Raw genomic sequence first — 10,122 nt, forward strand, 5'->3', positions numbered from 1 at the left:
AAATGCTTAAATTCCTTTCTATCTGGCTTATTGGCTAAGAAATTCTGTGCAAATATGCTGCTTTCTTTGATATGAAAAAGAAATTTAATGAATTACTTTGACAACTTTTTAAACTTTCTTTATATTCTTAGATTTAAGTAGACTGTTTTAACTATTCCTATTATCTATTTCTGCATAATGATAACCAAACCTTGAATAAGTAATACCAATTGTTAAATTTCCACATTTTATTATTTGAGAAGTAGGAAGAGGCTTGGGCCAGTGGTTAGTGGCTAGCCTGTATGATATCAGTAGGAGCTGAAGGAGTACTGTGTAAAGGACTTCTATTCCACATATATTTGACATTTTGTTGCTTCTCCTCCTGTCCCTCTGAACATTACCATGCTTGCCATCTGATTCACACTTCTAGCCTCATTTCAACCTAAGAAATAATTCTATTTTGTTTATAAGGCATTTCTACTTGACATAGAATGAGCCACCTTCTTTAGAGTTTCTGGAATACCTTAGTGGATAATTTGCAGATTCATCTATTGTTATACTCAGATGCCTTTGATTGCATAACCTCAAAGCCAATTCCCATGCTCTCTTTCATTACATGGTAGAAAGTTCTCATCAAACTTTCTTGGTATAGAATCTTTTCTCCTTTAAAGTCAGCCCTCCAGTATCAGCTATGTATAACTATATAATCACCTGGTCTATCAAGAAAGGAGGTGTCAGTAGATTCTGAGAGGGAGATTGTCTACCATAAAGAAGAATTGCCTTTGTTGCATAAAGTGGGAAATTACCAATATGGAGTCAGGTAGAAATATAAGGGTATTTGATAGGGAAAAGCCTTACTTACAGAGCAACCTAGCCAGCCAGTGTGGCAGCAGTCTGTACAGCAAGCTGAAAGGGAAAACCGAAAGTGAAACGCAGCCCTGAACCTCTCACTCTATGTTACCCTGACCATGCCCTGGCAGGCATGGTTAGGCAGGCCTGTAGCCAGCCCCTAAGTAGGCGTGGGTACAGCTTCCCCTACAGTTGCATCCTTTGGAATGAGGAAAGTATCAATAAATACTAAGCAGGGTATGCAGTATAGGAAAATTCTGTGGAATAGATTGCAGTTCTGTGTGTAGAGGAGGTAAAGGTCTTTTCCATTTATACTCTTCACATCCAAGCCAATATGTATATCTTAGTCTCATAGTTTCTGAAAACAAAATATTGACCCAGAAAATAGACCTAAATTGACTGAAGTTCTGTAACTCAAACTGGAAAAATCTTGACCTGCTTCTTAAACTGTTTTGTTTCTACTACAGGAGTCAGGGTCTCTTTTTAAGCTCCCCTTTCTTTCCACCTCAATATTTAAATGTCAGTTTGTTCCTCATTTTCTCACTATTTTTCTGAACATTCACCTATGACTCAGCAATTATTAAACAATTTCTGTTTCTTTTCTGTAGAATCTGTCAAAAATCGTTTTAATAAAAGTAATTTTAGAAGCTGGGCAGTGGCGGCACACACCTTTTGTCCCAGCACTTGGTAGGCAGATTTCTGTGAGTTCAAGACCAGCCTGGTCTACAAGAGCTAGTTTCAGGACAGCATCCAAAGCCACTGAGAAACCCTGTCTCAAAAGAACAATAACAACAAAAAAGTGATTTCAGAAGGAAAAATCAGTACCATAGGATAAAAAGAAGACTTTCACTCATTTAGTCTTTAGAATGGCATTTGGTATTGGACAGGGTGGTACATAATTTTTTTTTAACAGACTTAGTTCACTTTATTTTTCTTGTATGAAAACACTTATGTGGTGGCAACAGCTGGAACCTGGGTCCTCTGAACAGAGACTCGGGTGTGGGATTTTACAAGATGGTCAGTGAATTCCTGATAAGGAGACTTGGTCAACACTGTCTCTTTCCAGAGATCCAAGATCAGGTAGCTGTAGGTCTTGGAGATGGCATCAAAGGGGACCTTGGCAAAGTTGCCCAGGGTGGCATTGCAATCCCGGGCTGATGTGGAGCAATCATCAATACCAGCCGTCATTAGCAGCCTCTTGGGCTCAGGAGCAGAGAAAATGCCACTGCTTCTGGGGGCAAGGATGAGAGGCAACAACACAGAGCCAAACCAGCCTGTCACTTTGAATGGAACAATGTGGGACTTGCCAATCTGGTCCCCCCAGTAGCCTCTCCACACAGGGACAATGAAAGCTTGGCCAAGATGAGGGTCCCTCGGATGGCAATGACTACCTCCTTGGAGCACTTAATACCAAGACCAACATGACCATTGTAGTCCCCAATAGCGACAAAAGCCCTCAGCCTGGTCCTCTGGCCAACCTGAGTCTGCTTCTGTGCTGGCACGATCTTTAGAACTTCATCTTTAATGAGCAGGGAGAACAGGTAGATCTCCTCCAGGGACTTGATATTCATGTCCTTAACTAGGCGGCCCAACTTGGTGAGTGAGTGGTGGGGAGGGATGCTGGGGAGTGAGGCGGGATCCATTCCTTGTCTTAGGCTTTACCTTCACGAGCCCCAAGGCCTCAACCAGGACAGCATCACCTGAGACAGCTGGCCAAGCCTCCACAGAGGATGCTTCAGCCTCCTAACCCTCGCACCTAGGCCCTCTGGGCCCTTCTACTGCACCGGAATCATCTATCATTGATGCCATTGGTGTTTTCCCAAAGTAGAAGAAGAAAACTCTTTTAATGACAGAATTCAGGAGATAGGGGCAGGCAGGTCTCTGCAACTTCGAGAACATTCTGATCTACATATCCTTGTACAAGCATCAGAGTTACACATTAAGATTCCATCCTAAATAAACAAACAGAAAGACAAAGTGAAACAAGAACAATACCAAAATCATGCAAAGGTTTCTTTATTTGTTTCATGTCATTTTTTACCCAAATTTTAAGAACTTAAGTAATTCTAGTGACATATTGTGGCTTCCTTTATGTAGCTGTCATAAAATCCCCAGAATTAAGCAACTTAGAGAAGAATAGATTTATTTGTCTTATAATTCCATATTACAGTTTGGCACTTTTAGAAAGCTTAGGGAGAAACATGAAACAACAGTTTTTTCCCAATACATCTGTAGTCAAAAGCAGAGGAAAATGAATGCATTCATGCTCACTGCTTGCTTGCTTGTGCCTAGGAAGGGTTGTGATGTCAACTAACCCAACTTAGAAAATATCTTAGAGAAATGCTCACAGGAGAGCCCAATGTAGCAAACTCTCTTATCAAGTCTCTTTTAACAAGCCAGGCGGCGCACGCCTTTAATCCCAGCACTCGTGAGGCAGAGGCAGGCGGATCTCTGTGAGTCCGAGGCCAGCCTGGTCTACAGATCGAGTGCCAGGATAGGCTCCAGCGAAACCCTGCCTCGAAAAACGAGAGAGAGAGAGAGAGAGAGAGAGAGAGAGAGAGAGAGAAAGAAAGAAAGAGAGAGAGAGAGAGAGAGAGAGAGAGAGAGAGAGACTCATTTTATGTTGTGTCAAGTTGAAAATTAAAGGTATTATACACTGAGATACATATTAAGAACTGTAAGACAAAACAAATTTTTAATTCTTCTTACGAATTTGTTTTAAAACTGAGCCCCAAATTTAGCAAAGATTATTACTTTTGATGAGCTCCTTAATTGGCAAATGCAGTCTAAGAGATCATTAAAGTAATAATTTCAATTGAGTAATTATGGTTTAAAAGGATTTTTTAAGGAGGAGAGAAACAGGAAGATATCATGAAGTTGAGTGGGTAAGTAGGTAGGGTGGCATCTGGGAGGAGTAGGAGGTTGGGGAAGTAAATGATAAAAATATATATGAAAAATTATAATAATAAAAGTACTTTAAAACTTTAATGAATTACATAGAGAAATATGTTGCTATATTAGTATCATCTGACACAAGATTTAACAAAGCCTTCTCACACACTTTCAAAATTAAGATCATTATGTTATTATTCATTAATAATGTGTTAAAATCTTTCCTGATGTTCCAAACCAGTTCAAGATAATTATCTTACTTTTAATCTTGGACATGCTTTCTTCTGGTATCTTTGGAGACATCTATCTGTCATTATGGTCTGAAACAATGGTTCAGTAGTTTAAATAGCATTTGTTACTCTTCCAGGGGACCTGGATTTGTTTCCCAGAATCCATATGTCAGTCACAAAGGCTTCTATTATTCTAGTTCTAGAGAATTTGACATCCTTTTCTGCTCTCCTTGTACACCAAATGCACAACACACACACACACACACACACACACACACAACACACACACACACACACACAACACACACACACACACACACACACACACCACCACCACCACCACCACACAATCAAACACACCTACAATTATGGTTTCAGCCTATCAGATCATATATCACTATAAAAAGAAATTACTGTACTTAACTGCACATTGTGTTGTCACTTCAAGTATGTGAGTGGCTCTACAAAGTTTGTGTCTTAAGAGTATTTTCTATGTAAGTTTACTGGAAAAGATGTAAACCTATGTTCACTCATTCCAAGGAGAGGACAAAGAAATAACTCCACCCACATTTAGTTTGTTAAACCATTGATTGTATTGGAATTACTTATAGAATCATTGTTGATGGGGTTGTTTATAAGAACAAGTATGTCTGAGAAAAATGTCATGACCAAAATGCGAACTCTGTGCAAGACTATAAACTCAATAAAGCTACATCATTAGAATTCTATTAACAACTTGAGAGCAGTTCAACTCTTAATTCTTGCTTCCCCAGGCAATTATTTTGCTGCTGCTGTAAGCTTAGAGAGGGTCCAACACTGCCTTTAATGTTAGTGTATTGCATGAATCTCGTCACTTCCCCTCTACAAGGAAATAACCAGAGAATATGCCCCTGAATCTATAATACATGGGAAAACCTTCATTTTTGACAAATTTTCCTTCCTAACTTATCTACAGTTGGGAGGATGTTCATCTAGTTAGAAGAAGTGTAGAAATAAAGAATTGGCCAGCTATCCAAGATGTGAAATAGCCTAAAGTATGAGATTATAAATGTTTACATACATTCAGTTTTCTATTTTAAATTTGTATGTATGTGTGTATGTATGCTAATGTGTGCAGGTGCCCATGAGGTTCAGAAAAGAATGTTGAATCCTCTAGAGCTGGAGTTATAGGAAGTTCTATGTGGCTGGATGACAGTGCTGGGATGAACCCAGACTCTCTGAAAGAACAGTACACACTAACAGTCACTGAGCTAACACTTCACCTCCATTAAACCATATTATGGCAGTATGGTTTTGGCAGCTATAGAGACAAGTGAAAACTCATAGTGTATCTGACATGTGTATGGTTTATTGTTTATATTTCCCCATATATATTTTATAACATGTGTGTTATATACCACACAGAGATACAAATGACTTTATATCAAATATTATACAAAGCTAAAGAAAAGAGTTTTACAAATAAAAGTAATTTTGTAACTTTTTACTGTGATCTATTTTAGGTTAATTTATTAAAGTATATTTTAGAAATGACATATCTGGGGAAATGAATATATATTGTCACATAGAAATAATGGCATTAACAGAGGGTAGTTTGACTGTAACCTTATCAGTCAAAAATATTATAAACATGTTTCTAAAATTTTGTCATTTACAGATGAAAATGTTCCTCATTTCTTTCATTTGCATGTCTTTTATTTCATTTGAAATTAGAGTTTTCATATGCTGATTAATAATTAGTGTCTTTTCTTACATGAGCAATACATTCATTGCTTCCTTTTGCTAAATGTTTCTTACTTTTAATTAAAAATATTTACCTCATCTTAATGTTGTCAATTCTCTGAATTTATGATTTGAAGTAGGTAAACTGCAGACACATGCCAACACATATATTTTTAATCAAGTAAAGAATATCATTCATTTTCCTGACTTTCAAAGTTGTCATTATGAACTCTCACCAAGTTTTTAAGTTGTACTCATCTGAATTATATATTTTAATAAGATATTTTGCCATTTACTAAATGTATATATTTTTCTCATTCAGTTTAATTGAATCTCAGTGTTACATAACACTTGCATTATGAGTGTGGGGTTTTGGATTAAAAAGAAAAACACAAAAGGAGAATATAGAAGTGCACACAAAAAACTACATTCATATGTTGTTCAATTATCTCAATATTTTTCCTAGGATGATATTCCTTTGATTGCTTTGCTATAGCCAAGATCACAGATGATGATGCTCGTGCTGCCAGTTTAAACAGGGAGAGATTATCTCACACTTCAATAAAGTTCAAATGAGGAAACTATGGAAAGCAAACAGTTGTTGGAATATCTTTTTGATTAAATAAAGCCATGGATTCCTGGTCCTTCTGAAAAGGGAACAGATTATACAACCTTGTGCAAAAGAAGAAGAGTATCAAGGTACTTTTCATTGGATCATAACTTATATGTATTGAATGTTGTAGTGGGCATATATGTGCTTCTAAGCCAAATGCCATATTCATCCAACTCTTTCGTATGACAAATGAGGCCCACCATTTACTTGAAATGCTGCCAAAGCAGAGTGAGATCAAAGCCCAGGAAAAACTATGGGAGAGTGAAGAGAAGCATGAGAACGGAGGAATCCATATAGAAGAAGGGTGATGCCATAACAGAGTATTAATGCAGTGTTCACTCTACAATATTCCATAAGTAGTGCAAATACAAATTTAAATAGGGAAAGTATAAGTATTACACTTCATAATCTTTATGTTGCATGAATATTTTTAAGAAAGATATTTCCCATTCCAGGAGAGAGTCATCTACTATGAACATATTTTACTTAGATAAATCAAAATGTTCAAAACACTATATTCCAGCAAAGTTCAACAATTTTTTCATCTTCTTTATAGAATTTAAATTCTTTATAGAATTTAAAGTTCAAACTGATCTTAACTTTAAAATGTTTTGAAACAGAAAGTCATGATGGTGAGTGTGCATTTAACAGCAGTGCCTAGAAATACAGAATCCTGACCTCTAAGATCAATGAATAACAAATGGGGAAGGTTACAGAAGGGTCAAATATATTCACTGCATGGACAGTTGTACGGGATGCTGAACCTTCCATTTCTCATTTCTCAGGAAATATGAAGCAATTGGAAAATAATATCTTAATGCATCAGTCAAGTAAAGAAACACAACAAATTCTTTGTCTACATTATTTATTTAATGCACATAAAATATCCTGCTAAAATTTGTTAAATTAAAATATATTGAACCATTCAAAGCCTAGTTTGAAACTATAATAAACAAAAAAACCCAGAACATATGATAGAAAATGTATATTTGAGACAAAATTTACAGTTTAGGAGACTATAGTATTTCTAAATATGCTTCAATTATTCCTTAAGTAAGTTTAAAAGATTTTCTCACTCTCTCTTAAATATATACACTATGAAAGAGAAAAGTAAAATGTATGTCATTATTTTATAGCATAGATTAAAAAATATTGTAGATAAAGAGCAATTGATTTATAAAATATCAGAATTCACAAAAGAATATATTAAAATGGACAAATATTAGTATGGGAATTTGCTCAGTATTTATAAACATTTGGTCAGAAACTCACTGAAGTATTATTTCATTTTGGTAGGATGGTTACTTTTAAAAAGTCAAAAGGGAAAATAAAGGAACCATTTTGAATAAAGAAAAGGAAAACAATATCGATTTCTCATGAGAGCAATTAGTACAGCCATTATAGAAAATAGTGTGGAAGCCTTTCAAAATATTTAAAATTTTAACAAAAATGTGATATGACATCCCCAGTGGAAATAAACTCTGTGTGCCAGAGACATCTACCTTCATGCCCAGTGCTGCACTACTTACAATGTTAAGGAATGGAAACAATCTAAGTGACCACCAACTGAGAAATGAATAAAGAAGATGTATATATTCATATAGGAAAGTACTACTTTAAAGGACTTACCTAATAGAAGTTGAGGGGGATGTCGTCACCAGAGTCTGAGGATAGAAAGAGAAAACAAGACTGAAAGTAGTAGGAATAAGAAGGCACAAATAGTTCTCATTAGCTATTTTACAGTTACATAACTCCAGATGATAATATACTGCATATCCTCTCAAAAAACAAAAATAAAAAAGGGAAACTGAAAGGTTTCACCATAAAAATTATTTTAAGAGAAATGCATGTTTGTCCTAACTTAAACAGAAAATTACAAATGCATGAAAAAATCACAGTGACACATTAATATGTATGTTGCTCATGTTTTTAGGTATATGCTAAAAATGCTTAAATACATGAATACTGATGTATTAAATAGAGATTGATGTAACAGTAGATGGAAGAACACTATTAAAATGATTTTAATCCCTGTTTATCACTTACTGTATTTTAATGTCTTTACATATTATCAGACATTGACACTGCAGATGGAGAAATGTATTTCTGATTAGTTGATTATTGTATATGTTGTACATGGAAAAGGACTAGCAGATTATATTAGTATTACAAAACACTGAAATATATAAACTTTGAAAAACTTTTGGAAGAGTCAGCAAGATGCAAAATTATGATAAAAAAATTCTGGGGCTAACAAGATGACTCAGCAGGTAAAAGCACTTGTTATGTAAGCAAGCCAAGCAAAGTTCAATCCTCTGGAACCTAGGTAAAATGCCAGATGAGGTGGGGAACATCTGCAATCTCAGTCCTCTTAGGGCAGGCAACTAGAAGTTCAAAGACCAAGATCCACATAACAGAAGAAACAAGAGAAATCCTGCCCCAACAAAGTGGGAGAAGAAAACTTTCCTTTGAGCTTTACAAAAGTGCTGTGGCATGTGTGTTAGTGCACACACACACACACACACATACACACACACACACACACACACACACACACACACACACACTTACAGGCATACACACACACACACAGACACAATACACACACACACAGAGACACACACACAGACATACACAGACACACACACTTACACACACACAGACACACACACACATGTACACACACACACATGCATGTACACACCTTGAAAATTTAAAATAGGGGCATGAAATGATAAGTACTACAATAAATATGAATTTCTGTAGTTTAACAATGAGAAAACAAAATAAAATGTATCTGGTACACTGTGGTAAAATGGAATTTTAATTCATTTACATAATATATCATTCTATATGTGTTATGTTTTCAAGTTAATTATAAAAGCAGAATGTATTTCCAATTATATTGAAAAACAAAGATATATCATGTGTTTATATTAAAAATAATATAAAAATGAAACTCAATTTTAAATATTGTCTCTCTCTCTCTTCCTTGATTCCCACCTCCTTTATCACAGTCTAGTTGTTTTAGACAATAAAGACCAATGATGGTCATGTGAAAAGAGATAAGACTTACACTGGAGAAGTAAGCATTAGCTGTCATTTCTGAGTTTATTACAGTCTCAAAACTAAGTGAAGAGTATGCAAAACTGGAAAAGTGATTGTTTAACAAAAAGATGATTATATAAACTCTGCTTTGATTCTAGCTTTGAAGAGTAGAATCAATGAAACCATCAGCAAGGGTATGAAACACTGTTAGACCTGCAATGAGCTAGAATAATATAAATAAGTTAATCCCACTTGTTCTGGGTAGACATAATGTTTCTTAATTGACCCAGCACAACCTCTTATCTCCACCTCTAACTCCTGTACACATACAAATGTCTGCTAAGACAGAAGATGCTTTTCTAGATTCCCAATGCAATTGTATTTGGTGTTTCTAAATACAATTTTGGAGACAAAACAGTTTTTACAGAATATATTAAGGACATTTTTATTTACCAAAGTTATTAAAATATTTGGGTTTGCTAATGTGGTATTGGTAGGATTCCATGGAAATCAATAAAATGAAAATCAAATTTGGAATCTTGTCTTGAATTAGATTAGCTTAGATGAGTATTAGAGGATTATTTTAGAACATGGTTTCTAAGAAGATAATTTTTTAAATTTTATAACAATAGTTTTAGTCTCTTCATCCTATATTTACCCATGACAGGTTTTAGGTCCAATTAGTTGTACCAGTTATAATTTCCTTCTTGTGAGGCAGACTTTAAAGCCATTCCTAACGTGGTTGGTTACTCCGCTAACATTCAAGTCACAGTTATACACATGAGTGTA

General features: G+C 35.4%; 1 pseudogene; it reads right to left on the minus strand.

Annotated features, from left to right (window-relative positions):
- Positions 1-1,776: 1,776 nt before the first annotated feature.
- LOC100759737 lies at positions 1,777-2,628 on the minus strand (annotated as a pseudogene).
- Between the last annotated feature and the right edge of the window lie 7,494 nt (positions 2,629-10,122).

The sequence above is a fragment of the Cricetulus griseus genome (assembly GCF_003668045.3).
Source record: "Cricetulus griseus strain 17A/GY chromosome 1 unlocalized genomic scaffold, alternate assembly CriGri-PICRH-1.0 chr1_0, whole genome shotgun sequence".
NCBI classification, from domain to species: Eukaryota; Metazoa; Chordata; class Mammalia; order Rodentia; family Cricetidae; genus Cricetulus; species Cricetulus griseus.